The following is a 27477-nucleotide window of genomic DNA, read 5'->3' as shown; positions in this document are numbered from 1 at the left end:
GAGCACTTCTCCAGCAAGCACAGCCACGAGCAGCTACGTCTGGACGGGGGACACGCTGCATAGGTACGGGCGGCAAGTGGGAAAGGACGAATGACAAGGCAGTGTTGCCGGAAAGGAGGCACGGTGAGGCGGAGGCTCGCCGGGAAGCTGGCACAGCGAGGCGGCGGGGTCGGGAGGAGTCACGATTGTGCGGTGTTGTGCTCTCCGTTCTGTGATAGTTTCATATCACCAGGAAATGCCCGGGGTAATTTCGTCCTAACAAAAAAGAGATGTAGGTTTGGACGTGGAATAGAAGGAAAAAAAATCAATCTTGGTATTTTGTCCAGCTATTAGTCAAGGGTGTGCTATTTTAACATATAATGAGGCTAGCTAACTCATCTCCTCGGTTGTCCCTCGTTTTCCTTCGATTTGGGCCGTTGGATGTTGGTCAAACATCGTATTTTTGCGTTGGTTGACGTTGGATCTTCATTTGTTTTTGTTTTGACCGCGGGGTGAATGCATGGCAGGCCATGACCTGTGGGCTCGGCCTCTGAACCGATTGGCTGGGTGAGCCTTTTTCGGGTGCCTGGGCGGTCGATCCTGCTGCGCCGCGTATGCGAGCGTCACGGCCGAGCGTGCGTCGTGGGCACTGCGCGCTATGTCCGATTCTCGGTCGCTCGTGTTTAATCGTCTGCGGTTCCCGTTCACTCACTGTACGTGGGCCTGTCTTCTCCTTGGTCCCGCGTGTTGGTGTCGTGGCTGTTGTTTATTTGTGTGCGCGCGGCCTCCCGCGTCTGGATTGGCTCGGATGAGGTCGTGATTCTGCTGACCGCGTCTCGCGTATGGAGCAAGGTGGGACAACATCGCCATGCCGCGTCGCATCGTGAGGCGTACCTGGCGGCTTGTTTTTCTCCGGGTCGTCTGTTACCGTTCGCGGGCACTGCCACTTGGGTCCCGCTTCACTTGAACCCACGCGTCATTGGGGCTCATCTCTTTTTCTGTGTTCTCTTTGACCCGTCGCCCATCTATGCGCCCTCTGTTCGGCTAGGTGTTTTTTGGTGGCTCGGTTGGATTTGCTTGTTCGCCCGCTTGTTGCGGCTGTGCTGCTGACTGTGGGCACCACGCTGGGAAGGGCCCACTGGTCTGTTACTCACCTCCGTCTTCTGGGGTGTGGCTTGCTTGGTGCCATGGTGCCGAGCCTGACGCGCGGCCGGGGGCTCTGTGACGTGCGTATGTCACATCGTGGGGCCGCTGTCGCGTCGCGTGCGTCTGCCATGCCCAGGCTGCTCGCTCGCTTCGCCCACTCGCTGTCATCCCCTTTCCGCACTGCTGCTCGCTCTCTTCGTCGTCTCGCTTCGTCCCGTTCGAACGCCTGCACCATTGCCATCCGTTCCTCCATGGGTGCTGTTGGTTGAGGTTCTTTCTATTCTGCTCCTCTGGTTCTTTACTGCCGTTGTTGCTGCAATTTACTGATCCCGTCTGTTTCCATTTGCTCCCTTTGTGCGCAGTTTGCTTGGTTTTCACGTTGGCTCCTTCGTAGGAGCGTGGGTCATTCCGTCCTTGCTGTCCAGGTTAGTGCGCGCCTCCTCTGCTTCTCTATGGGTGCGTGCCTGTTAGGTGTTTGATGAAATGCGTGAGGGTTGTTCGATGTAATGGTTGCGTGCTGCCGTGTGTTTTCATCTCGCGTTAGTTGTGCGTGGTTCGCTGCGTTAGTTTCCGCTACTTGTATGAGGATATGATGACGCTGATACTTTTGTAAAATAGTGATGTTCAAAGGCGATGTATCTTTTTGTTTTGCTTTTATTTTGTTGCTTATTTTTCTGTTTGCGTTTGAATGGATGAACGCTTTTGTTTCCATCGTTGCACCTGTTTTGGAATGCCATTGCAGCACAGTGTGCTTTCTTAGCCCTTTCGCGCGTGTGTATGGTCGCACGCAAAGAAACACTCAATACTCGTTCTTTCTCCTGTGTTCTGATCTTTTATGTACTAATGATCTTTATGGACCGATTGTTTGACGATGGCATGTGATCTTGTCTTTCGGATTACAGTTGGTTTGTTTTTTATAGATCCTATATAGTTGCACACCGTTGTTTGATGCTGACCATTTGTTTCCCTTGCTATTTTGCAGGTTGTTCCATCTTTTACTGATCTCGTGTAGAATCTCCGTTTAGCTCATTACCGCGTCTCCATTCTGCTCGTCGGGCCTTGTCAAGGTTTGCTGCTGTGTGATCTCTGCCTGTCTTGCTGCTCTACTTTCTGTATGTACTTTCATGTTCTATAGCCTCCTAATTGTTTCAATGTATGTTCCAGACATGGACGGGTGTCATCTACTTTATTATATATTTCGTTCTTACATGTGAGCAGGATGTGTGCATTTGTTTCGGTTGTTATTCCTATTTTGGAGGTTGTGGTGGCCGAATGCGCTTTGCCACCCCTTTTGTACCTGTGTGAGGTCGCAGAAGATGGCTAGCTCTGTCCTCGCTGAGGTAGAGCTTGAGCTTTCCCGGGGATGGTTCTGGTCGAGTGCCTCGGCGGGAGTTTTTTGGGGCTCGGCTTGCTGTGGGTTCATGAATGCTTATGAACAAGTTGATTTACAAGCCATATGGTTTTTTACCAGGTCTATATGGATTCGTCGTCCATGACTATAACTAAGGCTGTATGATGGCCTATAGGAGATCTGCACGTTGATCCATAGTTATTGCGGTCTCTGCTGTTCGACACGTTATGCACCTGGAGAGAGAGAGAGTTACTTCATTTGTGGTCTGCACCTACCAATATGCCCATTGTTTTGTTTGCTGTCTCAATTGTCGCTGAACAAACAAAAGCAATTGCTGGTACTAACCTTTAGTTTGTGAATATACACAAATTTCCTTTAAATTGTTTGTATCATTGTGTTTATATTCTCTTGAATTCTCTTAGCATTGATCTTGATGGTTTCGGTGAATGGTCTAAGTATTGGGGGTTTAATTTCCTGGCAAGGAAGTTTATGCTTGCAAAAGCTATCTACATCCGTTCATTCAGCAACTTTTATCTTCATTGACAAACTAGAAGTAACTTCCATTATGAGCTATTTGGCATTGCTATTTTCGTTTGAACAGTTCCGTCGCAAATTTCTCTCATCTATTGTTGATTATTAGATAAATCCATATGTTTTGCTTCCTATTCCTGTTTTCAGCAACCATTGCAGACTTTGTATAGAATATCTTGTCACCTGAAAGGTGTAGGATGAGAGGATTGTTTTATTTGCAAACAAGATCAAGGACTGGGTCAACGTGGTCGTCGCGCACGAACCAGTGTGGGCCATTGACACCGGTAAAGTTGCATCACCGGCTCAAGCACATGAAGTAAGTTCCTCCGTTCAGGTGTATTGGTGTTTCTGAAGTAGCAGGCACAATTCATCTCGTGACCGCTGGCCGTTGTCTTTCCTTTTCCTGAAATTTATGACCAAGTGATTAAAGCCTGAAACTAAAGCTTGGTCTTTCTCAAAATTTACCATGGTGTAATTTTATGCTACAGTCAAGCCTTGAAAATAAACGTGTTATAAAGATGATATATCAGTTTTAGAATACATATTGAAGGACTATAGCAGCGTTGCTATTTTTCCATCTATATCGCTCATTTTTTTGACATGTTTATTCAAATGTGCCTAATGTTTATTTGTTTTTCCAGGTTAACTAACAAATGCTGCTCTCTGATAAATTAGGAGTCTGAAGGTGGTAGCTTACTGACCTCTCATTTTGGAAAAAATCTGGAGATGTGTAGTGTTGATAAAGAAATGCAGGTACGTACAAATATGATATTTGCTTCCACTGCCAACGTATGAAATTCATCTTGTGATGCTCATGTGCTCGTGCAGCTGCTACCTGGATTTGCCGTCGCCGCCTCGAGTAGCTTTCGCCTGGAAATCCAGTCGCCAGCATGGTAATTTCTTTCCGGTCCCAACTCTCCTCCTGTCCCCGCACTTGCTTGCCACGGGTTCTTGTTGTGTATGTGCTTGTTGGCTTAGTGACGTGTGTGTCCAGTCACGCGTCGTCTTTGCCTGCCAGGGTTGGCGCTGCTACTTGGCCGGTTACAGCGAGTAGGAAGCTGATAGGGTGGTATTTCTCTCTGGTCAGCCAAGGAGTTTGCATGTCTCTCGGTTCTCTGGGTATGTCACCGTGAACAAGCAGAATGGGAGGACACTCTTCTACTGGTTCTTGGAGGCCCAGGCACATCCCTCAAGCAAGCCTCTCCTTCTCTTCCTCAGTTGGGATTTCTTACTTACCTCATTCACTTGTTTTTCCTTTTTTTACTTGGTCACTTATTTCTGAAAAGGTTTTGTAGATATTATCTTGTGTTCCTTGCAGTTCAATAGTGTTTCGGTTGCTACTTGCGGTGCATATCTGAAGGAAATAAACAATTTTTTGTTCCGTGTACATGCAGGACCAGGTTGCTCATCAACTGGATGTGGAGTTGCTTCTGAGCTGGACCTCTCCCATGATCACTACATAGAAATAGATACGTCTAGTTTGGTTTCTAATGTCATGTCTGTTTTTTGCTAAGAAAAAAGGTAACCAGTTTATATTGTAGTATGGTTCTCACTTTGTTTTTTCCAACTATTAGATTGTCCGGAACATCTAGGAATGACCTTTTTGTGTCCCTGGTATTATCTTATTTTGTAAATAATCTTATCTTGTTGATGCTGCACACAATCAAAGTATGTTCTTATAATCATACTTATTATGGCTAGCCAAATTTTATAGGTTGAACCTTATTTGTATCATTATTAGATACAACCTTTGTATCTGCTTTGCCAGTTGTAGCTTGCCAGCTGCGACCTGGTGGTTGGTGGCAACTCGATCCACTCCCGGATCCTTCTTCTTCCACTTCCCCGCCGGCGAGGTTAGCTGCGACCGGGTGGTTGGTGGCGGTTTGATCCACTCCTGGATCCTTCTTCCCCTTCCCCGCTGCCTAACACCGAGCACCCGTCAGGGAGCATGGGATCGACAACGGCGGCTGAAAACATGATTTAAAATGGGACTTCATACCACCAAATAAGAATGTTTGTATATATATCTATCTCATTGTACACAACAACGCACAATTCTTTGGCTAAAGGATATTTTATTCACTATCATACGTGCTTGCCCAGGCATATATTTTGTTTTAAATAAAACTATACTATTAAGTTAAAATGTATATATTCATATCATTGTAAATAACAATTCATCATGTTTTCTATAAGAGGGGATTAAATCATGGAATATTTTTCATTGCGGGCATGGCTTCAGCATGCCTCTGCGCCATTTGACGCAACGGGTCCACTAGTACAATCTAATAAAAAGAATTGGCAGTGTTGGAATTGCCAAGGGAGCATGCCCGAACGCTTCCAGGGCATGGCTGGCGTCCACCTGATGATGGGTGGATCAAAATCAACACTGACGGAAGCATTGCAATGGAAGCGCGGCGAGGTGGAGTTGGAGGCGTGGCTAGATCTTCCACGGCCTTGAGAGCTGCCTGGTGTAAACCGTATTCAGGTATTACGGATCCTCTCGTAGCTAAAGCACTTGCAGTTCGTGATGGAGTTATCTTTGCAAAGCTTCGGGGCTACGGCAAAGTTGTCATTGAGACAGACTGTATGGAGATCGTTGATCTCTGGAACTCGCGTCAGGCTCATCGAGCTGTGGTGGCGCCTATCTTGTTCGAGATTGGGGAGCATGCTTGTAGTTTTTCTTCTTTCTTTGTTCAACATGTGTGTAGATCAGCAAACTTCTCCGCCCACCTTTGTGCCAAGCAAGCTAGCACTTTGGAGGTTACAGATTGCTGGTTAGATGTTATTTCGAGTTTCCTTGTAACTAGCCTCCTGGCGGATGATGCTGGGGCGGTTGATGTTGAATAAAGCTGCCCAAATTTCCCCGCAAAAAAAAAAAAAGTCCCAGGAAGGATGTGACATTTTCTCAAAAAGAAAAATTCCCCACACACGGCGATGGAGCCCGCCGCCGACGACCTCCTCGCCGCTCTCTCCTCCCCCTGCTCCGGCGCCGGTCTTCACGCCCGCTTCGCCGCCTACCTCCAGCCCTTCTCCCCGTACCTGCTCGCCGCGAACCCTAACAACCCCAGGCCACCGCCCAAGAGGATGACGAAGCAGCCCACGCAGCAGCCGACCGACGCGGCCGCCGTCCGCCCCCTCTCGAAGCGGTTCCTCCCGTTCCTCTACCGCGCGCTCCAGCTCCTACGCTCGAACCCTAGCTCGGCCGCCGACGAGCTGCTCGAGATCTACGGCCTCGTCCTCGACTGCCTGGACGCCATCTCGGCGTGCCTCGCCGGGAAGCCGTACTCCGTGCTGCTCCAGCGCGGCCACTTCGTGCGCTGTCTCGAGTTGCGCGGCCACTACGCGCGCGCCGAGGCGGAGGCCGCCGCCACCCTCGACGCCCTCCGCTGCGCGCTCTCGCCGACGCCGATGACCGCCCTTGGGGCCGCGTCCCTCCTCCCCGAGCCTGCAGGCGTTGCAGGGGAGGACCCTGAAATCACCACACTCGCGGTTGAGCTCACCGTGTGCCTTGCTAATTGTGCCAGCAAGGGCAAGGTGAAGGAAGCCGCACCGTATCAACGGCTCCTCGTCCTTGTTGACCAGCTTCGCCCATGGCTCCGGTGGCTCTGCTAACTCTGCATTTTTCTTCTTCACTAAACTAAACAAGGCATGCATATATGGTGTGTGACTATGAGATTTTGTCCGTTTGCAGGATTCTGACCGAGGAGTCCAGCAGGAAGCATCTCACTCTGCTTGTGAATGCACTGAGCCGTTGTGCTATTTTCCTTGCTGCCGAATCTCTGTTTTTCAATGAAAAGCTTGTGCACAAGTTCTGTGTTGCAACCTTACAGGAGTGTGAGAAGCCACAAATGATCGAACACTTGCCCGCTGTACGAGCACTAGCGAATTAATTGCGATTGGAACTCAACAGATATAACTTAATTCTATTGATTTGTTAATGGTTTTACTGTTTATTCTGGTTGAAGGTTGCACGCGTGATCTGTTCTTCTGTAGATTTGAGTTGGGGAGGGAGCACACATCTTTTGCTTGGTGTGTTGAAGATTGCTGTTTCACATGTCAAGGTAAATCCCACTGGAACATGTTGCATTTCACTAAAATTCAGAAGAACATTAAACTGCATGAAGTTTAGCATTAAAAGTCGTTACTTGACTATGCCACATGAATGTGAAGCTAGAAAATGGTTCCTAAATTTTGTAAATTCAAATTATTAGTGGGACTTGCTTTAGAGATGTGTGTGATTAAAATTGGAATAAGGCTTATCAATAGTTGGACTTGGTAAACCTATCTTGCTAATCATTGTTTCTAGCTATGGTTTACACTTCTTTGGGCACCACATTTATTCTATAATTTATACTGGATTATAAAATCGTGCTCAAGAAACTGTTCATCTGCGTCAAGTATAGTAAATTCCGTGCAAAGTATTTAGTATTTACACTTTTGGTTGCTTAAACCATATAGAGCTCCACTTCCCTGTAACCGAGCAATTTCACGCAGATAAAACATGTTGTCTTTCACATAATTCAGAAGCACTTTAATCTGCACTAAGGCTCAGTTTGCGGTTGCTTAACTGTTCTGTGCTGTGCATATTTAATGTCGTGGAAAATTAGACACACAAGTAGGCAAAAGAGGGTCAATCAAACACTAAAATGAACAAAAGCGGGTTGGGAAAACGGTATTATGATAATCCACCGAAGTACCAATCGCAACTCAAGTTTAGCAGTAAAAGTGGTGACTTGACAAAATCACATGAACGTGAAGCTGGAAGTATAGTTCATAATCTTATCAAAATTTATACTATTAGTGTGATTCCTTGTTTTGGAAGGGGAGCCTTGGAGCAGCAGTAAAGCTGTTGCCTTGTGACCATGAGGTCACGGGTTCGAGTCCTGGAAACAGCCTCTTGCAGAAATGTAGGGAAAGGCTGCGTAGAAAAGACCCAAAGTGGCCAGACCCTTCCCCGGACACTGCGCAAGCAACATCCTCTTGCAGAAATGTAGGGAAAGGCTGCGTAGAAAAGACCCAAAGTGGTCAGACCCTTCCCCGGACACTCCGCAAGCGGGAGCTACGTGCACTGGGCTGCCCTTTTTAGTGTGATTCCTAGTTTTGGAGATGCACAGGTGTGATTCAAAGTGATTAGGGCTTGTCAGTAGCTTAACTTTGTAAATCTATCTTAGTAAACATTGTTATTATTTTCCACCTATGGTTTACATTCCTCTATTGACAGACATAGTGCCCTTGTTCATAATGTAAACCTGTTAGACTTGCACCACATGAATACCTTACTGTGAGCTTGTGGTACTTTTGGGCTTTTGCTTATGGAGAAGCAAGCTTATGGATTTCGGTGGGGATAGATAAGCTCCGGTGGGGAGAAGCTCACAAAACTGATATTCCCCTTCTTTTGGGCTTATGGAATTTGGACTTATGAGATGTGTAATGTCTACATTGCGCCTGAATCTATCATGTGAACTTATCTGCAAGTGAAATACATGTTGTTCTTCTACCACGATAGGTTGTAATCATCATCAGCTACCACTAACGGTATAAAATGAGTTTTGTTTGAAGATGCACGCCATCTAGTAGTCAACAACAAAATTGCTAAGATGTCAAGCTGTAGTAGATTTCGCGATTTGCTCTCTGAACCTACTACAACAGTTAGACATCATGTGCTACTGCTAACTTCTTAGCATTTATCAGACATCCAGAAATAATGCATTATCCTTTTTTGCCTCATGGGAGTGTAGAAGCCTAATTGGAGAAATCAATCTCAACCCAGGAATCGGTGCATTAGTACCGTAGGTACTAGATAGTGAATTGTAACTGAAAAAGATATGATTACTATGTTCATGCCGCCGGCTGAGCGGCTGCGGTCACACAGCAGAAGCAACAGCGCACGTTGTGCTCCAGGATGGGAAGCAAGTCAGCGGTACCCTATGCTGCGACGCGACCACACGGAGGAGGCAGCGCCGGTGGAGGGGTACAACAGATTTGCCGTCCGGTTGGTGAACCAGGCATCCAGGGAGGCCGCGCGCTACCCGCCCACATGGAAAATTGAATGAATAGCATTTGGGGAGGCTACCGGCGATGTGGGGCAGCGGCGGCGTCAGGGGAACGGGAGGAACCCTAGAAGCGAGATGGGAGGGTAGAGACCAGTCGATGCGTTCGTGAAAGAAAGATGGAAAACGATTCGTTTAGTTTGGTGGTGGCAGTGTGTGTTAGACCTTTCAACCTGAGCATTGATAGTTGTGGATGACACTAGGAGAGTTGGGACAATTTTCGTTGGTTTATTTCTCACACAATGCCATACCAACCTGAGGGGTTGGGGATACATATTTATAGGCTGCTAGCCAGCCAAGGCATATGCTAAGATGCTGCTAAGATGCCAGTCTAAGATGCTAACTGACAGTCCTTGATGGTCAAGAACAGAACTCTATCCTAACAGCCAGTCCTTGATGGTCCAGGACTTTATCCTCCTAACTGCCACAAGGACCATGTGCTGCAGCCCCACAAGGACCCTAGTACACAGACTTATCCATCATTCTCCCCCTAAGTCTTGTACGTCGTCTTGTGGGAGAGTTGAATCATCCCAATCCTGGAGCAAAGTTCGAGGAACTTGACCCTCCCAAGGGGCTTGGTGAGCAGGTCTGCGAGCTGATCCTTGGTGTTGATGTAGCTCGCCTCGATGCTCCCTTCTTCCACACAGCTGCGGATGAAGTGATACCTCAGTCGGATGTGCTTGCTCCGTTCGTGGAACACGGGGTTCTTTGCCAGTGCCAGGGCGGACTTGCTGTCCACCAGGAGCTGCACCGTTCTGGTGTCTTGAACGAGAAGATCACCAAGCAGTCGAGCAAGCCAGAGCGCCTGAGTACAGGCGGTGGAGGCCGCTATGTACTCAGCCTCACAGCTGGACAGGGCCACCACCTGCTGCTTGACTGATTGCCAGCTCACGAGACACTTGCCGAGGAAGAGGAGGATCCCGCTCGTGCTCTTGCTGGTGTCGATGTCGCCGGCGTGGTCGCTGTCGCTGTACCCGACGAAGTGTGCCGCCCCAGGGCACCTAGGGTAATGGAGGCCGTGGTCGAGGGTCCCTGCTATGTAGCGGACGATCCTCTTCACTGCCTGCTGGTGTTCCGACGTTGGTCGCTCCATGAACCGACTGACATAGCCGACGGAGAATGCCAAGTCCGGCCGTGTGTGAGTGAGGTAGCGAAGGCTCCCCACAAGGCGTCGGTACTGCGTAGCATCCACTTCCTCCGTCGTGCTGTCGCGACTTAGTTTCAGCCTCTCCTCCATCGGAGTGAGAGCTGGATGGCAGTCGGTGAGCCCAGCTAGCTCAACGATGCGCTTGGCGTAGGCGGACTGTCGAAGCGCGATCCCGGAGTGGTCCTGGTGCACCTCAATCCCTAGATAGAAGGAGAGGAGCCCCAGGTCACTCATCTGGAACGTGCCCTTCATGTCTTCCTTGAACGCCGCCACCTCTGCATCTTTGGTGCCGGTGATCACCAGGTCGTCAACGTAGACGCCCACCAGCAGGGCATTTCCTCCACTCCCCCGTCGGTAGACGGCAGCCTCATGCGGGCTCTGCTCGAAACCCATCTTCTTCAGCATGGAGTCCAGCTTGGCGTTCCACGCCCTGGGTGCCTGCCGCAGGCCATAGAGAGCCTTGCGCAGGCGGAGCACCTTGCCCTCCTGGCCGGGAATCGTAAACCCCGGTGGCTGATGCACGTAGACTTCCTCCTTCAAGTCGCCGTTGAGGAATGCCGACTTAACGTCCATGTGGTGGACACGCCAGCCCTCCTGGGCAGCCAGCGCAAGGAGAAGTCGCACGGACTCCATCCGTGCCACGGGAGCGAAAGCGTCGTCGAAGTCGACTCCTTCCTGCTGCAAGAAGCCTCGGGCCACCAAACGAGCCTTGTGCTTGATGATGGCGCCGGCTCCATCCCTCTTCAGCTTGAACACCCACTTAAGGGTGATTGCGCGGTGACCTCGAGGGAGATCAGCAAGCTCCTAGGTGCGGTTTTGCTCGACCGCATCCATCTCCAACTTCATCGCGGCGCGCCATGCCGCGTCTCTCTCGGCCTCTGCAAAGGACCGTGGTTCGCCGTCTTCACACACGAGCTGTAGCTGCGCCTCCAGGTCACGTGGCACCAGTCCTGGCACCGGCTGGTCGCCGAGCACATTATCCATCGTACGGTACCGCAGCGGTTCGCCTCCATACCATGCGTCGACCCGCTCCTCGTCGTGAGTGAGCGGGGAAGCGAACTTCATCGGGTTGTGCTCTGCGTGAGCTGGTGCTGATGAAGACGAGCCCGGAGTGGCGACCGCCGGGGCTGGAGTATGCGGCGTCGCCGGTTGTGGTGTCGTCGGTGTAGCAGGCGCTGGAGTCGATGTAGTTTTGGGGCCGGGGTAGACGTGCCCGGTGAAGAGGAGCTGCTTGCTCCCCCAGCTTCCTTGAAGTGAGCGTACTCGACAATGAAGTCGTCATACGTCGGCGTCGAGCCGTCGTCCACCGCCTTGTCCCATTGCCACCCTCGCCCTTCGTTGAACACGACGTCTCGCGCTGTGCGCACACGTTGTGTCTTTGGGTCGAGGATGCGGTAGGCCTTTGAGCCCTCCGCGTAGCCGATGAAGACTCCCGGAGTGCTCCTGTCGTCGAGCTTGCCGATGTGGCCGAGCTCCTTGGCGAACGCAAGGCAGCCAAAGACCCGCAAATGAGAGACCGCCGGCTTCCGCCCATGCCAGGCCTCGTACGGAGTTCTGCCGTCGAGTGCCTTAGTAGGAGAGCGGTTGAGGATGTAGACGGCCGTTAGCACCGCCTCTCCCCAGAAGATAGCCGGCATCCCTCTCTGCTTGAGGAGAGCCCGAGCCATCCCCACAACCGTCTGGTTGCGCCGCTCGACGACGCCGTTTTGCTGCGGGCTGTACGGCGCGGAGTAGTGGCGCTGGATGCCCTCATCGGCGCAGTACGACGCGAATTCAGCCGCCGTGAACTCGCCGCCGTTGTCAGTGCGCAACACGCGCAATTTGCGGCCGCTCTCCGCCTCCACACCAACCTGCGCGCGCCTGATGGCGTCCGCCGCTTCTCCCTTACTGCCGAGGATCATCACCCACATGTAGCGGGAGAGATCGTCGACGAGCAGCAGGAAGTAGCGTCGACCTCCTGGTGTGGCTGGCGTCACCGGGCCGCACAGGTCTCCGTGCACGAGCTCCAGCTTCTCCTTAGCCCGAAAACTCGCCTGTTGGGGAAAGGGGAGTCGTCTCTGCTTTGTTAGTACGCAGATGTCGCAGAACTGCTCCACATGGTCGAGGCATGGCAGGCCTCGCACCATCTCCTTGGCACTTAGACGCTTCAGGGCCTCAAAGTGAAGGTGCCCAAAGCGCTCATGCCACTGCCACGCCTCGTCGTCTCGACGGACAGCGAGACAGACCGGTTGTGCCACCTGCACATCAAGGACGTAGAGTCGATTTTCACCTCTGGGCACCTTGGCGAGAAGGCGACGCTGGCGATCCCAGATGCGTAGGACCCCATGCTCAATCAGCACGCGTGAGCCGTTCTCATCCAGCTGTCCCAAGCTGATGATGGAATTCCTTAGCGCGGGGATGTAGTAGACACCGGTGAGCAGCCGGTGCTCTCCCATCTTGGTGGTGAAGATGACGGAGCCGACGCCCTTTATCTCCACAGCGGAGGCATCCCCGAACTTGACGGAGCCTCGCGCATCGGAGTCGAGCTCGGCGAAGAATTCCCTTTGACCGGTCATGTGGTGGGTGGCGCCGGTGTCGAGGCACCACCCCGTAGCCTTGTCCTTCCCGGAGCCATCGCCGAGAAGAGCGTGTGCTTTTGGCTCATCGAGGTGGATGAAAGCCTTTGCGACTGGAGTCGCCGAGGGTAGCTCAATGCTTGCATGCGCCATGAACAGAGCCGTCTCCTCCTCCTTCGCCTGTGCGACGTGAGCCTGGCCTTGTCGTGGTTGCCGACACTCATTGGCCCAATGGCCAAACCGGCCACAGTTGTGGCAACTGTTGTCTTGTGCCGGCCTGGGCTTGCCAGCGGCGCCGTCCTTGGCGCCTCCGCGGGCGTCACCTTCGGCACGTCCTTGTGCCCTGCCCGGGGGGCCTCTTCGCGCCTTACGCTGCTTGCCACGCTTGCGGCCGCCCGTCGAGGAGGAAAGCTCCCCCTTCTTCTTGTCACCAAGGCTGGGATCCCACTGCTCCCGAGTTAGGAGCAGCTTCCCGCCGGTGGTGACGGGCCCCGAGGGGGGCTGTGGCTCGTCGGTGTCGACGACCTTGAGTCGACCTATCGCCTCCTCGATCGTCATCGTGGAGAGGTCCAGCAACGACTCGATCGAGCGAGCCATCTGCTTGTACTTCTCGGGAATGCACCGAAAAAGCTTCTCGACAGCTCTCTCCTCGGTGTAGGTGGCATCGCCAAACTTCACCATCTTCTGCAGCAGAGTGTTGAGACGGAGAGCAAAGTCATCAACGTCCTCACCTGGCTTGAAGCCCAGGTTCTCCCACTCCTTACGAAGTGCCTGCAGGGTGGACTTGCGAGCACGGTCGCTGCCGATGCGTGCTGCGGCGATGGCGTCCCAAGCCTCCTTGGCAGTCCGCTTGTTGGAAAGCGAGAACTGCATCTCGGGCGGGACTGCGGCGATGAGGGCGTCCAGCGCCCGTCGATCCTCTAGGTGGTCGACGTTGCTGTCCTGGACTGCCTCCCACATGCGCCGCACCTGGAGCCTGACCTTCATGATCCCGGCCCACTCGACGTAGTTGGTTTTAGTGAGGGTAGGCCACCCAACACTGGAACCAACATCCCTGACCACAGTCCGGACCTCGTAGAGGCCGCGGTCCTGGTCGTTGCAGCCGCCGTCGCGGTGCGCGCCTCCACCTGGAGCGCGGGCGTGCTCGGCTGCCCACTGCGCCGTCCGCTCCTGCGCCACTTTGGCGTGATCTGCGTCAGCGCCGTCGTCCGCAGGCGCGGAGCTGCTGGAGCTGCCGGGGCTGCCGCGGAGTGCCTTGGCATCCGCCGTAGCCTCACGGGCTGCTTCTGCTGCTGCTGCTGCTTCTACCTCCGCCCTGGCTGCTTCTACCTCCGCTCTGGCTGCTGCCAGCTCCGCTGCAGCCAGCCTCGACACTCTTGCCGCCGCAGCAGCCGCTGCTACAGCCGCTCGCTCACGCTCCTCTGCCACGGCGCGCTCGGCCTCTTGCCGGCGCCGCATGCTCGAGGTAGCCGTGTGCTGAGAGCGACCTGCAGACATGGCTCGCTGCAGGGGGGCTGTTGCGTGAAGAGGAGGCTGATGAAGACGAGCTGCTGCTCGACGGTCCGGAGGGAGGAAGGTAACCAGAGGCAGACGGAGCAGCTGCTGCTACCGACTTGGGCTGCTCACAGGAAATGCTCAGGGTGCAGGTTAACGAGGCTCTGATACCACTTGTTAGACCTTTCAACCTGAGCATTGATAGTTGTGGATGACACTAGGAGAGTTGGGACAATTTTCGTTGGTTTATTTCTCACACAATGCCATACCAACCTGAGGGGATGGGGATACATATTTATAGGCTGCTAGCCAGCCAAGGCATATGCTAAGATGCTGCTAAGATGCCAGTCTAAGATGCTAGTCTAAGATGCTAGTCTAAGATGCTAACTGACAGTCCTTGATGGTCAAGAACAGAACTCTATCCTAACAGCCAGTCCTTGATGGTCCAGGACTTTATCCTCCTAACTGCCACAAGGACCATGTGCTGCAGCCCCACAAGGACCCTAGTACACAGACTTATCCATCAGTGTGGACGTAAATAGCTCAAACATTAGGGGTAATGAGATATACCTCTTCGTTTCTAACCCAAGAAGCTCGGGAAGCTGGCAATTTTTTGCTTCTCCGCCCAGCCAAATTGCACTGCGGACCAGGCTGGCGGTGGGGAGAAGCAACCCAGAAATTTTGACTTCTTTTGGGCTCCGGTGTGGAACCTATAAGCAAAGTGTAGAAGCCCAAAAGAAGGGGCCTTAATTTAGTGGTGATACTGAATGTGCTAGATGTCTTTGGAGCGGCAGATGCTGTTTAAGAATCCTGATTCAGTTTGTTGTTCTATCTTGAAGCATTCTACCTCATTGTGATTTCTGATGGCCTAAGTCGCAAAGCAGATTTCTGGTGCACTTCGGGTCTCATATATTGTTTGCACTGGGTGTATTAATTCCATACTGCTCATCTCCATCCTGTGAAAATTATAAGACAATGAGTTTTTTCACCAAAAATACATTGTAACTGTCGTAATATCATGTAAACATTTTCAGGATGACTTACCGAAAGCTGTAAACGAGTTCCTGAAATTTGTAGCATATTTTTTCCGAAGCTTTCTTTCTTCAAATAGGAATGTATGTGCTGGTGCTTCAGAACTACTTTTACAAGGTGGTTATTTTCCCGAGGTACATTCTGCACTATTTAATAGCAATGCTTGATGTTAATGCATACCATACAGTGCCATTGTTATTTTTTGACTAATTTATTTTCTTGCAAATTACAGATTTCCGCGCCCATCGCCTCAGTTCTCCATCTCTATGCTACTGTATTACGCTTCAGTACACAGCAAATAGAAAGCGAAGATCACCTGACCATGGCAGTGAATTTTCTCAAGAATGAAAAGAATCTACAAACTTTGAACACTGCACTTGACACACTAGCACGGATTTTCTGTGTCAGCGATGGCAAATCCAATCAACGTGATAGTTTGGGGAAATATGCAAGTCGTCGAACAGACGCCGGACATCCCAATAAGAAACATACTTATAGTTATTCTCAGTCACATGAGCATATTTATTTTGTGGCGTATCTTGATTCTTTGGAGTTCCTTTGCAAGATACTATTATTGCAGCATGCAGATGTGGTTTGGGAGAACTTCTCTAAAGGAAAAACAGTCCCCAATTTGGGAAACATGACTTGTGTCTTAATGGCACTGGACCAATTCATTGATTCCAGCTTTGTTGCTTATAGGTAAAGTCCATAAAATCATAAGTATTAACAAGTGAGTGATTTCTGATTTTGCAAGCTGTTCTTTTTTTTTTGTGCTGTAACAGTTGTACGAAAAGGTCTGAAGAAGAGGAGGAGAGATTGCATAAACAACGTGTAACCTTAATGAATACCCTAGTTTCAGCGATCAAAATTTCCTTTGTGACCAACGAGGCTACCCAGGTACTTAAGTCGCTTGTCCTATACTTATATTGAATCTTATTAGTTCGAACAGAAGACCATTTAGTCATTTACAGCTGGGTACTATTACATGCATTACAGAATCCCCTGATTCAGCCTGTTATTGTATCACTTCTGAGTATCATCATTTTGTTGCATGTATAAATTATTATGAATACACATTTTTTGCGTAGTCTCCAATACCAGTCCCATTTGTGGAGAATTGATGTTTAAATTACCAATTTACTATTTTCTAATACCATTCTTATTACTAATGCATTTTGCTTTCATAATCCAGAAGAGCTTGTCTTCTATCAGTTGTGCCATTTCAAGTACATGGATAAAGCTTGATGAGCTCAAATTTTTAATCCATTCCATCAGTAACATTGGTGCGACACTTTATAATATTGGACATCTTGAAGAGGTGCTGGTCTATTACTTAATTTTGCTTTTAACTATGGACTTCTATATGATTGACCATTGTAACTGCTTCAGGCACCAAAGGCATTAGAACTATGCTGTCAAACAACATGGGCATACGCCAGACTTTCTTACTGTAGACTATCAGCAAGAACGGAAGGTCACATCATTACTGAGGATCTACCAAAAGATACACTGAAGGATATCATTACAGCTGCATTTGCAAGGATAACAAAGATGGTTGGCATTCTCGATAGATGTGGCTCAAAAGCGATACGTGGTATTATTGTGAAGAGCCTGTCTGAATTTTTTGTTTATGGTGACACATCTGATTATCACGAAAGCTATTTGGCTCTGATAAAGTTATGGGTGAAGGTATTATCATTAAAAAACCCAGAGAAACTATCCCGCTTCAAACACTTTGTTGATGTGGTTTCATTTATTTTCTTATGCAAACTTTAGATAACACTTAAGGATTTTGAAGATTACCAACGAGTGGATAGTGCTCCTCTTCTCTATCACTCTCTTATGGGCTGCTCGCCTCCCTTGCCAATGAAGTTCATAGGCTTAATCGTAGAGCAGGTATCAAATTCTGTTTTGTTAAGATTAACAATGGTGTATCTGTATTTTGATCTCATTCTGATGCGAAGTGCTTTCAACGTGCTTTGGTTTTTGCAGGAATTATTAGCATATGGAGAATCTCGTGTGACCATGCTCTGTGCAAATATGCAACATAGAATAGTAGATATTCTATTGAATGAAATATATTGTTCAAAAGAATATTATCTGGACAGATCAAAGGTTTTAGTTAGGAAGGCATGTATACTCCGTGGATCTGGGGTGCAAAACATAAGCAACTGTCTTGAGTCCTTATCTGAAGCCATATCTTTACTGGTAAGCCCCCCTCCCCTTCTTGTCCTGTTTTCTTATGTATACCACAAGGGATATCTAAGATTCATTTTCTTACATCAAACCAGCAAGGCATCTTACTGGATTCATCTCAAGGCAATGCAATTGTGATCCATGAATTGGCTATTGCATATTGCCTGCATGCACATTGTGCCCAGGAAGCCAATCATGGCGGCAAGGTAACTGCTTCATATGAATTGCTTGTACAGTCACTTGTATATTAGCTATAACATGCCTCTGCTTTGTTTGCTTATGGTTTTTTGTTTTTTCGAATAGGTAATCTTTGATAATGCTAGGAGTGTTGTTGGCCTGTGGTCAAAGATGGGTACTTTGGATCATTGTTCTCCTGGTGGGATCTTTCAGCAGCAATCCAAAACTCTTGTACCACTTCTTTGTTCCCTGGTTGATTTGCTGGCAATGAAGGTAAGGCCATGCTAAAAACTATTAGGTTCGATAAGATGCAACTGCTGGCTTTTAGCAAGATAATTATGTGCTTTTACTTTATATCAGGGCTGCTTTGAGCTTCAGTTTGAACTGTGCAAGCTTATCATAATGATATGGAAGCAAGAAAACTTACCCCTAGAAAAGTTATTCTCCATGTTATTTATCAACGGGCGCCTTAATCATGCGTGCTGTCATCTCCCAATGGACCAGAATTTTGTTTCTTATGTGGCACGGTATCTTGGTGTTGATTGCCACAATACAATATTTTGGAGAAACTGTTTCAAAGAAGATTATCCTTCTCTTACTATGTTTCTTCAGCGGCTGTGGCCTGTTGATTTCTTTTCTCAATCATGTGAACACTCCTTTGGAAATCAGTTTGGTTTCAATGCTAGTGTTGATGAGATTGATAAAGTTGCATCATCTCTGGTTTCTGAAGTAAGCTTTGTTTCTTGCATTGCAGTAATGTTGTATGCATCGTCTTTTCGTTTTTTGATGCATCTTGTATTGTTTGATTTTGCAGGGTCCTTCGGGCAATCAATCAACCTATCTGGCTGGCTGTATATACTATGATTTGTCAGAAAGACTTCTGTCAAGAGGATAAGTTCTCCAGGTAATCTGTTTCTTTCTCATCAATTTACCTTGGTGGAAAATCTCCAGTTATTATGAAATTTCCTTGATGTGGAACTGCTCTATAGTTTAGCCTCCCTGTAATTAGAACATCCTTTATTGTATTTTTGCAGGCCATTTCATATGGAAGAGAAGCTCTCCAATTGCGCAAGAAGCTCCTAAAAAAGAAGTTCAAATTTAATTTGGGCAAATTTGTAAGTGGGGAAAGCCAATATTCTGGTGGGCAAGGCTTTGTTTCACTTGAAGCATGGGGACCAACGATGGCTGGAATCTGGCCAGATTGCACCAGGCCAAGCAGCATGAGAGATTCTTTCCTTACCCCATGGAATGTACTTAGATGTTATCTTGAGAGCATATTACAGGTATGTCAATAGTGTGGTATGTGTTAATTTCAGTACCAGCAAAATGATTAAAGGAGTTGGTGGAATATGTGTACCACCGTAGCCATCTATCACATGGTAACATGAGTCAATTCTACCTATGAGCGATGTCTCGTGTTGACACTGCTCTGGCTGTTGTAGTACCGCAATCATTTAGTGTAAAACCTGGCCTCAAGTAGGCTACAGACATTCTCATATTATTCATGTTTTTTCACGACGTACTCAGGTTGCTGTGATGCATGAATTGATTGGCAATGGTGCCGAAGCAGAAGTTTTATTACGGATAGGAAAGGAGATATCATGTTTCCAAGGACTACCAATTTTTGCTGTTGTCTTTACATCAGTGTTAGGTACGTACATCTATTAATGATCTATCTATTACTTCATTGTTCTTTTGTTCATCTGTCCATTCTGTCTCATGTTTTAGGTCAAATATACCACAAGAGACAGCTATGGGATGCCGCTGAGGGTGAGCTTAAACATGCTAAGGACCTCCTTGCAGAAAATGATGAATTCATTTCATGCAAGACATGCAAGTTGACTCTGCCGATATCAGTTGATGTGCAAGCTGGAGATCTGTCTTGGAATCTCTTTGAGAAAGACTTGCAGAAACAATCAACAGGCAATTTGTCTAGTGCTTTAGGCATGTATCAATCTGCCGTGGAGAAATTGAATAACTCTGGTTTGGATTTTTCTGCTGGATCCTGTGATAAAGTTAATACTAGTTGTATGTTGTACAGCAAAGATTCTATTGCAGAAACCAAGCGTGGAGCTTGTAATAATGGGAAAGAACCCTTAGCAGCCAAGGATGGAGTTTTACCTCCATGTACTCCTTGTTTGTTGTTCAGTCAGGTACCTATTGACCAGTACGATGAACTTGTGGGATTAAAATCTGAAAGGGAGAATTTGAAGAGTGCCGAAAGTGCTCCACCATTGGATGTTAAAGTTAAGAGGGCATCTGGAACTTCATTACGTTTAGCTAAAGAACAGAATGTGTCAGCTCATGCAAAGACTAGAACCACCCGATCTAGTAAGCGAACTGCACATGTGAAAAGTGAAAAAGACTTGGCTGAACTGAATAGCAAAAATGACATATCTTATAGCAAGGAATTGTCCACAGATGGTTTGGTCTGTGGGAAGCTAAACTGTTCCCTTGATGGTGTTGGCCGCAACAGAGATGACATATGCAATATGTTTGGATGTTGGAGCTGCCTTTTTGTTAATTCACTCAATTTTGAGTGCATTGAGAATATACTGCAGTTCAGAGAAGACTGCATTCGCCGACGCCATCTTGTGTCGCTTCTGTTAAAGACAGGTACTATTTTTTTGTTCATGTTCTGTTAATGCCTCAAATCAATATGTGTTATACTGCAGTTAAGAGACACACAGTTGAGGGTTTCACATGGCTATGGAGGCTAAGGGACCTCATTGTTTGGTGACATGGTGCTTCTATGTCAAAACACAAGTGTAGCGACCTCAGCTATTAGTACATGAACGTGGTCCGTGGAGCTAGAAAAGTGTGGCGAGCCACAACTGTGCCAGTGGAACAAATAGTAGCCTAAGTTTCTTACGCAAGTTGTGCAAGTAGGCACTGCCTGAAAGCTCTCACAACACACATATAACACTCCATATTTCTACACATGATACTTGGAAATTGTATGGATCATGTAGTTTAAGTAGCTTGATCTAATTTCTTCTGTGATTGAGCTACCTGTTGGTTATTATTTAGTTAAGTTCCTTAATTCTTTCATATTGTTCAGTCCTGATGTGTTGCCTATTGCAGCAAGAACCTTGGGAGCTCAGGGTGGAAAACATGGAGCTCATGAAGTTCATAGTATCTACTGGCAGTGCATATCATTGTTGTATTTCAGATCTCTTCCTCAAGGGTGTTATAGAACATATGGGCCTCGTTTAGTTGAACTGATCATGAATGAAAATACTGGTGATTTTCTTTCTTTAGAGCGTGCAGAAATACTATGTAGTATGAGTTCCTTTTTGCTGAAGGGTTTCCTTTCAGAACAGTCAAGGTTTGTCTCATCAACTCCCAGTTGTGCATTTCACGTGCAGAACATTCTGATTGTAGCATTTCACGACCCTTGCTATAACTGTCATCATTGCATCACTATCTGCAGGGATGGTTGCTGCAGCTTCTGTAGTGTACAAATGTCTGATGTTGTTTCATGGTTGCTGAAAGCTTTTGTGCTATCTGGAGAGAGTCCTTCACTTCTCCAGGAGGTCTGTGATATCCTTCAGTCATGTGCTCTTGTAATTTTAAATGCTTAGTGCGTAATATCTATTCTACCTTTTTGTGAGTTGCTCCTGAAGTAAGCCTATTTTTTTCCCCTTTTGTGGCTCCTGTGTTGAAATGCAACTCCCCTGTTGCAGGTTTGCAGGCTACTTACATGCATATTCTTACTATCAACGATAGATTCCACGGTCCAATTACCTTTGTATTCCAAGGGATCTCTCTCTTTGAATCATTGGGCCGCATACTTCCACCAAACTTCTGTTGGAACTTATCTCAATTGCCATTACCTTGCGAGCTTACAAGCATTGCCCAGAAAAACAGAATCGAAGGTTTGTACCATTCTAAGTTCACACCCAGGTTAAAATAGTAGCACTCTTCATTTTTTCTAATAATTTCCCCTTTGCATTTTTAGGGTGTCACTGGAGATCTCACAGACAAGACAGATGAAGTTCCAAAGTTTCTAAGGTTTAAACTTTTAAATATTTATTTTGCTGATTTATTGTTTCATATGCTGTATGTACATTCATAATTAAACTACAATTTCTATATTAGGTTTTCATCGGCAGGCATGGAACATCTTGAAAAGCATGTGATTGAATTCTTCCATGAACTTCCTGATGTACCAATTGTGTGCATTAGTATGCTTGGAGGTGATATTGTGAATGTTCTTGGGGAAACACTTCTTCTCCCTTCCCCTTTTCCTGCTTGGATGTTGATCTCAAGGTTTGATTCAACAAACAAGCCTACCACGATGCTTCTACCAGTGGATCCTATTTCGAAAGGTGTGTAGATTTCCTGTTGTGATTGCATACCGTACTATGAGTTGATATTGGGTCTCTTGCACTTTTTAATCACATGTTTCTTGTTTGACAGAAGCAGAGAATGGAGACTCTTCTATCAAAGAACTGGATAATCCAACTAGAACATCAGATAAGGAATGGAAGTGCCCTTGGAGCTACACTATAATAGACTATGTGGCTCCAACTTTCAAAAAGCTACTTGAGGATAACTTTAGATCCCTCTCTGGTGCGACCCACATTCCAGAGGATGGAAAAGCAAACGCCATAAGGTGGTGGTCAGATAGAATGAAGCTCAATGATGACCTTAGTGAGATGTTGGAGTAAGATTTCTTCTGTCTGTTATACGGAAAGCTGTATATATTTTACAACGATACTCTAGATATCTTGCTCAATACATTATTGAAAATTTGTGTTGTCATGATAAGATTATATTTCAATAATCATTTTCCTTTGTTCTGATATCTTGTTCATGGTTTTGAACAGAAACATTGAAGAATTGTGGCTAGGACCCTGGAAATGCCTTCTCCTGGGCCACCAATTAGCTGACCAACATAGCAAGGCAGTGCTGGAAAATCTATTCACTGCTCTGGAGTCAGAATTTAAACTTGAAGTAGATCCAGCACTCATCAAGGTCATCCTTGGTGGGGTTGCATCAGTGGATGAATTGAAAGAATGTGTTTCTCAACTTATATCATACAAAAGTTACTTTGGCAGGGGAGGGTGTTGCGGAAGAGATAGACTTAGAGCCTTCTGTTGCCAGACTGATGGTGAAGCTCTGGTGACCCTCGAGCATTTGTGCAATGGTATAGTGGATGAGCTATCTGAGCCAATTGAAAGAAATCCGGTCATTTTAGTCCTGGATACTGATGTGCAGGTGAGCAACATGATATCCTTATTGTTGTCTACTTCTGTTATTAAAAAGGTCTTTTTAGCTCTGCGTTATAAGTTTTGATGGATGTTCTGCTTTACTGATTAGCTGCTGGAAGGGATAATTACCATGAATGCTGTGTCATCTGCATCTAACCTGACGTGCTCTAATGTAATTCTTTTTTGTGATAAATAATTAAACAATGAATGAAATTAACAGTGTAAGGCTAGACCTTCCATAGGTAAAGTTCAGTCATCTTAGCATGTATGTTGCTTGGGTACAACCCCATACTGTCTGCTTGAAGTTACTGCATCATCTTAGCATGTATTGTTTGTCTAGCAATATTGCCAGTAGCAGCTTTTTACGATACCCATCATATATCTTCTTTAACCTCTACATACAATGGCTGAATGCAGATGCTTCCTTGGGAGAACTTGCCTGCTTTAAGGAATCAAGAAATATACCGCATGCCATCAATGAGAAGCATCTTTCTAGCATTGACTAGAAGCACTAATCATCACAAAGATGCCAGTGCCATGGCCCCTCCTTTTCCTGTTATTGACCCTTTCGATGCATTCTATCTGTTGAATCCTAGTGGTGATTTGATCAGCACACAAGAAGAATTTTATCAGTTGTTTAGAAACTATGAGTGGAAGGTAACAATGATATCCTCACTCTTGTTCAAACATCCTTTTTCTCACTCTGTATATTGCAAAAGAAAAATTCTACTACATGTGTTGTATAAAACAAAACGTGGTTTGGCATGCAGAAGTGGTAAACTTACTGCTCTCTTTACACTCCAGAAATGATAAATATAAATGGCTAGGCCATGAATCCAAGAATGATGCAAGCTTTGTTAAAGGATAAATTTGGATTGTTCTTAAAACAACCACCAGCATATAATTGTGATGCATTGATGGCATGCAGGGAAATGCTGGGGATGCTCCAACAGCTGAAGAGCTCGTCTTGGCCCTGAGGAATCATGATCTTTTTCTCTACTTTGGACATGGAAGTGGTAATGCACTATGGATATAAATATTGGTAGCTTTGTCATTTTGTTGACTTTTGCGTAGTGTCGAAGTCATTTGAACTTGGACAGCTTCAGCCTTTGAAGCTATCTAAGTGTAGTGCACTAGTACCATAATATCCACCTTACAGGGTACAAATAGCACTTGCTAAAAAACACTCTGATTGTTTATTACAATCTGCTATCGGCATAGCTACCCTTGTGAATTTAATCTTCTATATCTAAATAACTAGCCCCCACTAGCCTATTTCTCTAAACATGCAAGCATGCCACCTCATCATTCAACATGCATGAAGAAAGGTTCACCACAACATGCAATCATGCACAATAAAAAGCCACTTCAACATCCAAATATGCATGAGAATTTACATTCTACTATGATATTTATTTTCATCTTTAGTTCTCATATTATTACTCTAAAAATTCATGTTCGATACAACCAGTTCTAACTGAATATATTGCAAAATATTCCCGCAACTAGTAGTAGTGGCATATTTATCAATAGAAACTACTGCTTGTGATGCTAGTGCCAACTAATGTCTCAAGTTCATGCTATTACTGTCTAGGAATATGAACTCCAACCACTAAGTAAGAAGTGTCCACTATTCAGATACTCCCTCTGTAAACTAATATAAGATCGTTTAGATCGATAACTACTTTAATGATCTAAACAATCTTATATTAGTTTACAGAGGGAGTACTTGTTAAAAACTGGTAGCTCAGGTAGGTACCTGTTGTACTAACACGGCTAGTCTGGAACAATGTTGCAGGAAGTCAATATGTCTCTGGAAAGGAAATTGAGAAGTTAGATAACTGCGCAGCTGCTCTTCTTATGGGTTGCAGTAGTGGGACACTTCATTGCAAAGGCGGTTATGCTCCTCAAGGGGCACCTTTGTCTTATTTATTTGCTGGTTCTCCTTCTGTCATTGCAAATCTCTGGGACGTCTCGGATAAAGATATCGATCGATTTAGTAAAGCATTGCTGAATTCATGGTTGCAAGAAAAATTTAAGGCCGCCAAGAATTGCCCTAAATGTTGCCGCCCACTAACACAAGAATTTGAGTCCACAACGATTGCTGCAAAGGATAATGGTAGGCCAAGACGAAAAGGTACACGACAAGGTCAGAAGCAGCAGCAGACAGGAGAGATAGATGGCAGTAGTAACTGCTGTAATTGCAGGCACAGGAGAATAGCTACGCATATAAGTGAAGCTAGGCGTGCTTGCAGGCTTCCGCTTATGATCGGCGCATCTCCTGTTTGTTACGGTGTGCCTACTATCATCAGGAAGAAGTAATGGTCTGAGCTTTAAGGGCTCATTTGGTTGTTGGGAACAGAAAATCCTGGGTAGTAAACCCCTGAAGTGGGATTTCCCTGCCCATACGGGATCCCCTCCCACTATGTGAAAATACCCATTGACATTTGGACATCAAGGGGGAGGGAAGAGAAATCCCCCGTAGGCAATATCAGAATGTGAAATCTCGTAGCCCAGATCTAATGGAATCTTAGGAAACCATGGGAGCAGAGGAAGGGAGGGAGAGGAGAAGGAGATGGATGAAATCAAGTAGGTGATTCTCACCAAGTGGAACAGAAGCAACCATTGTTGTAGCTTGAGGAGGGGTGGATGCTGGAGGGGGTCGGACTGATGGAGGACGTAGGCCGTTGAGGGCATTCGGACGCGGAGTAGGTCCCGTGAGCCATGGCGTCTGAGGTCGCCAGAAAGAGGCAGAGGACCGGAGGCGGAGGAGCTCGTGTCGTCGCGTCGTGAGAGACAGGGAGAAATCTTCTGGTGTGTGGAGGTAGGGGTCAGCAGCCCGGGGATTTCGCGGGGATCGGGCCGAGAAATCCCTTTTCCCCGATGACACCAAATGGGCCGCTGGAAAAACCGGGTTGAAGATGCCAGGCGGGTCTCTCGCCCGGGGAAATGACGAGGATCCCGGGGGGATCCCGTGGAACCAAACGAGCCCTAATGGGAGATGATTGATGATTGGCTGCTGTAGTTGTGGGCCTTGAGCCATCGATTCCGATTCCAGCTGCACGGCACCGACGGAAAGTGCCATGATAGGCATGGCATTGCAGTCTCAAATGTGCTCATGACATGTTTATGCTGTTGTTTGTACGGAGTACTTACCGCAGCAAATGCATAAGTAACAAGATGATGCCCTGGATCCGTTGTTGTACTAGAGTTGTGGACTGGCCGTCCATTCTGATGTGATTCAGTGCACCAAAGGTTACATAATACGAGTAAAAATTGTTAGGTCATACATGTGCTTCAAAATGTAATTCTGAGCGCATATGTTGCGGGAAATCAGTAGCATGTAGAGCAAATTGGTAATTGTTTGTATTGTTTTGTACACAATAGATTACTTGTGATTCTTTTCGTTATACTAGTACAGTACAACCTTTAACCTGAACTGCCTGCCAGAATGCTAACCCTTTTCTATTTATGATGATCCGAGCAATTAACGTACAATCTTTAACTTGAACTGCCTGCCATCAATAAAAAAGTTAATTTTAGGCTTGATAACTTTGGCATGAGCAGCGTGATAACTATGACATGGCCATCCTGGTAACTTCCAACATTAGCACCCTGCTAACAAATATGACGAGGCTTCAGTAATTCCAGTAACTTCAACATTAGCCCAGTAATTCCAGGAAAAGTGATGGAAAAAGATCCCATGTAGCTTCCTTGTTGGTCACGGCAAACCACTGCCGCTGCACCTCCATCATTATTCTTCCCAAATGATAAGTGTCATCTACTTTTTTCTTTCTTTTAGATTTAAAGCTACAATTGTATTTCAACTACTTTTCACGGCAAATTTTATTAATTGATCATGACAATTTTTAGTAATTAACCACAGGAAATTTAATTCGTGGATCATGGCAATTTTTAGTAATTCATCATGACAATTTTAGTTTATAAATCATGACAATTTTAGTATTTTGACCATGACAGTTCTAGTACTTTGACCATGCACATTATTTTTTTGTATGAACCATGGTAAATTTTAGTGCATGTATCATGGCAAAATTTAAGTAATTTACCATGGAAATTTTAGTTACTCGTTCATGGCAAATTTGAGTCAATTTTTAAAGTAATTGACGATGGATTCTTTTTAATTATGAACCATGTCAAAATTATTTCATGGATCATGATAAATTTTATTAATTCATTACGGCAAGTTTAGTTTCTTAATTCCCTTTTTTATAACATGTCAAAATTTACTTTAAATGTAGAAGAAAAAGTAGTTGAAACAACAACTTCAGTGTAAACACTATGACAATTTATGTGCAATAGACATGACAAGTTTTGACCGCCAAAAAATATCGTCGAAACATATCGATATGAGATTTACTCCCTCTGTCCCATAATATAAGAGCGTTTTTGACACTTCACCAATGTTAAAAACGCTCTTATATTATGAAACAGAGGGAGCAGTTTTGAAGTCCTTGTCATGTCGGATTTAATGGTGAAAACGGATTTTCAATCGGATTTTTCATTTAAGAGATAAAATATTTTAAAGTTTGAAAACCTAACAAATTTGTGCTAACATCATCTGTTTTTGTCCCTATTT

The 27477-nt window shown here is 46.4% G+C and overlaps 1 long non-coding RNA gene and 1 pseudogene across 1 annotated transcript; one reads left to right on the top strand and one right to left on the bottom strand.

Annotated features, from left to right (window-relative positions):
• Nucleotides 1–3082: 3082 nt before the first annotated feature.
• LOC119295045 lies at nt 3083–25591 on the bottom strand. The gene is made up of 6 exons (XR_005143679.1): nt 25482–25591; nt 24637–24690; nt 15301–15429; nt 15104–15212; nt 14827–14966; nt 3083–3410 (listed from the first exon to the last, which is right to left on the bottom strand). It is a non-coding gene; the product is annotated as an uncharacterized LOC119295045 (long non-coding RNA).
• LOC119295044 lies at nt 4970–26287 on the top strand (annotated as a pseudogene).
• The last annotated feature ends 1190 nt before the right edge of the window (nt 26288–27477 follow it).

The sequence above is a fragment of the Triticum dicoccoides genome, chromosome 4B (assembly GCF_002162155.2).
Source record: "Triticum dicoccoides isolate Atlit2015 ecotype Zavitan chromosome 4B, WEW_v2.0, whole genome shotgun sequence".
NCBI lineage: Eukaryota > Viridiplantae > Streptophyta > Magnoliopsida > Poales > Poaceae > Triticum > Triticum dicoccoides.
This window is presented reverse-complemented; position numbering and strand designations above follow the sequence as displayed.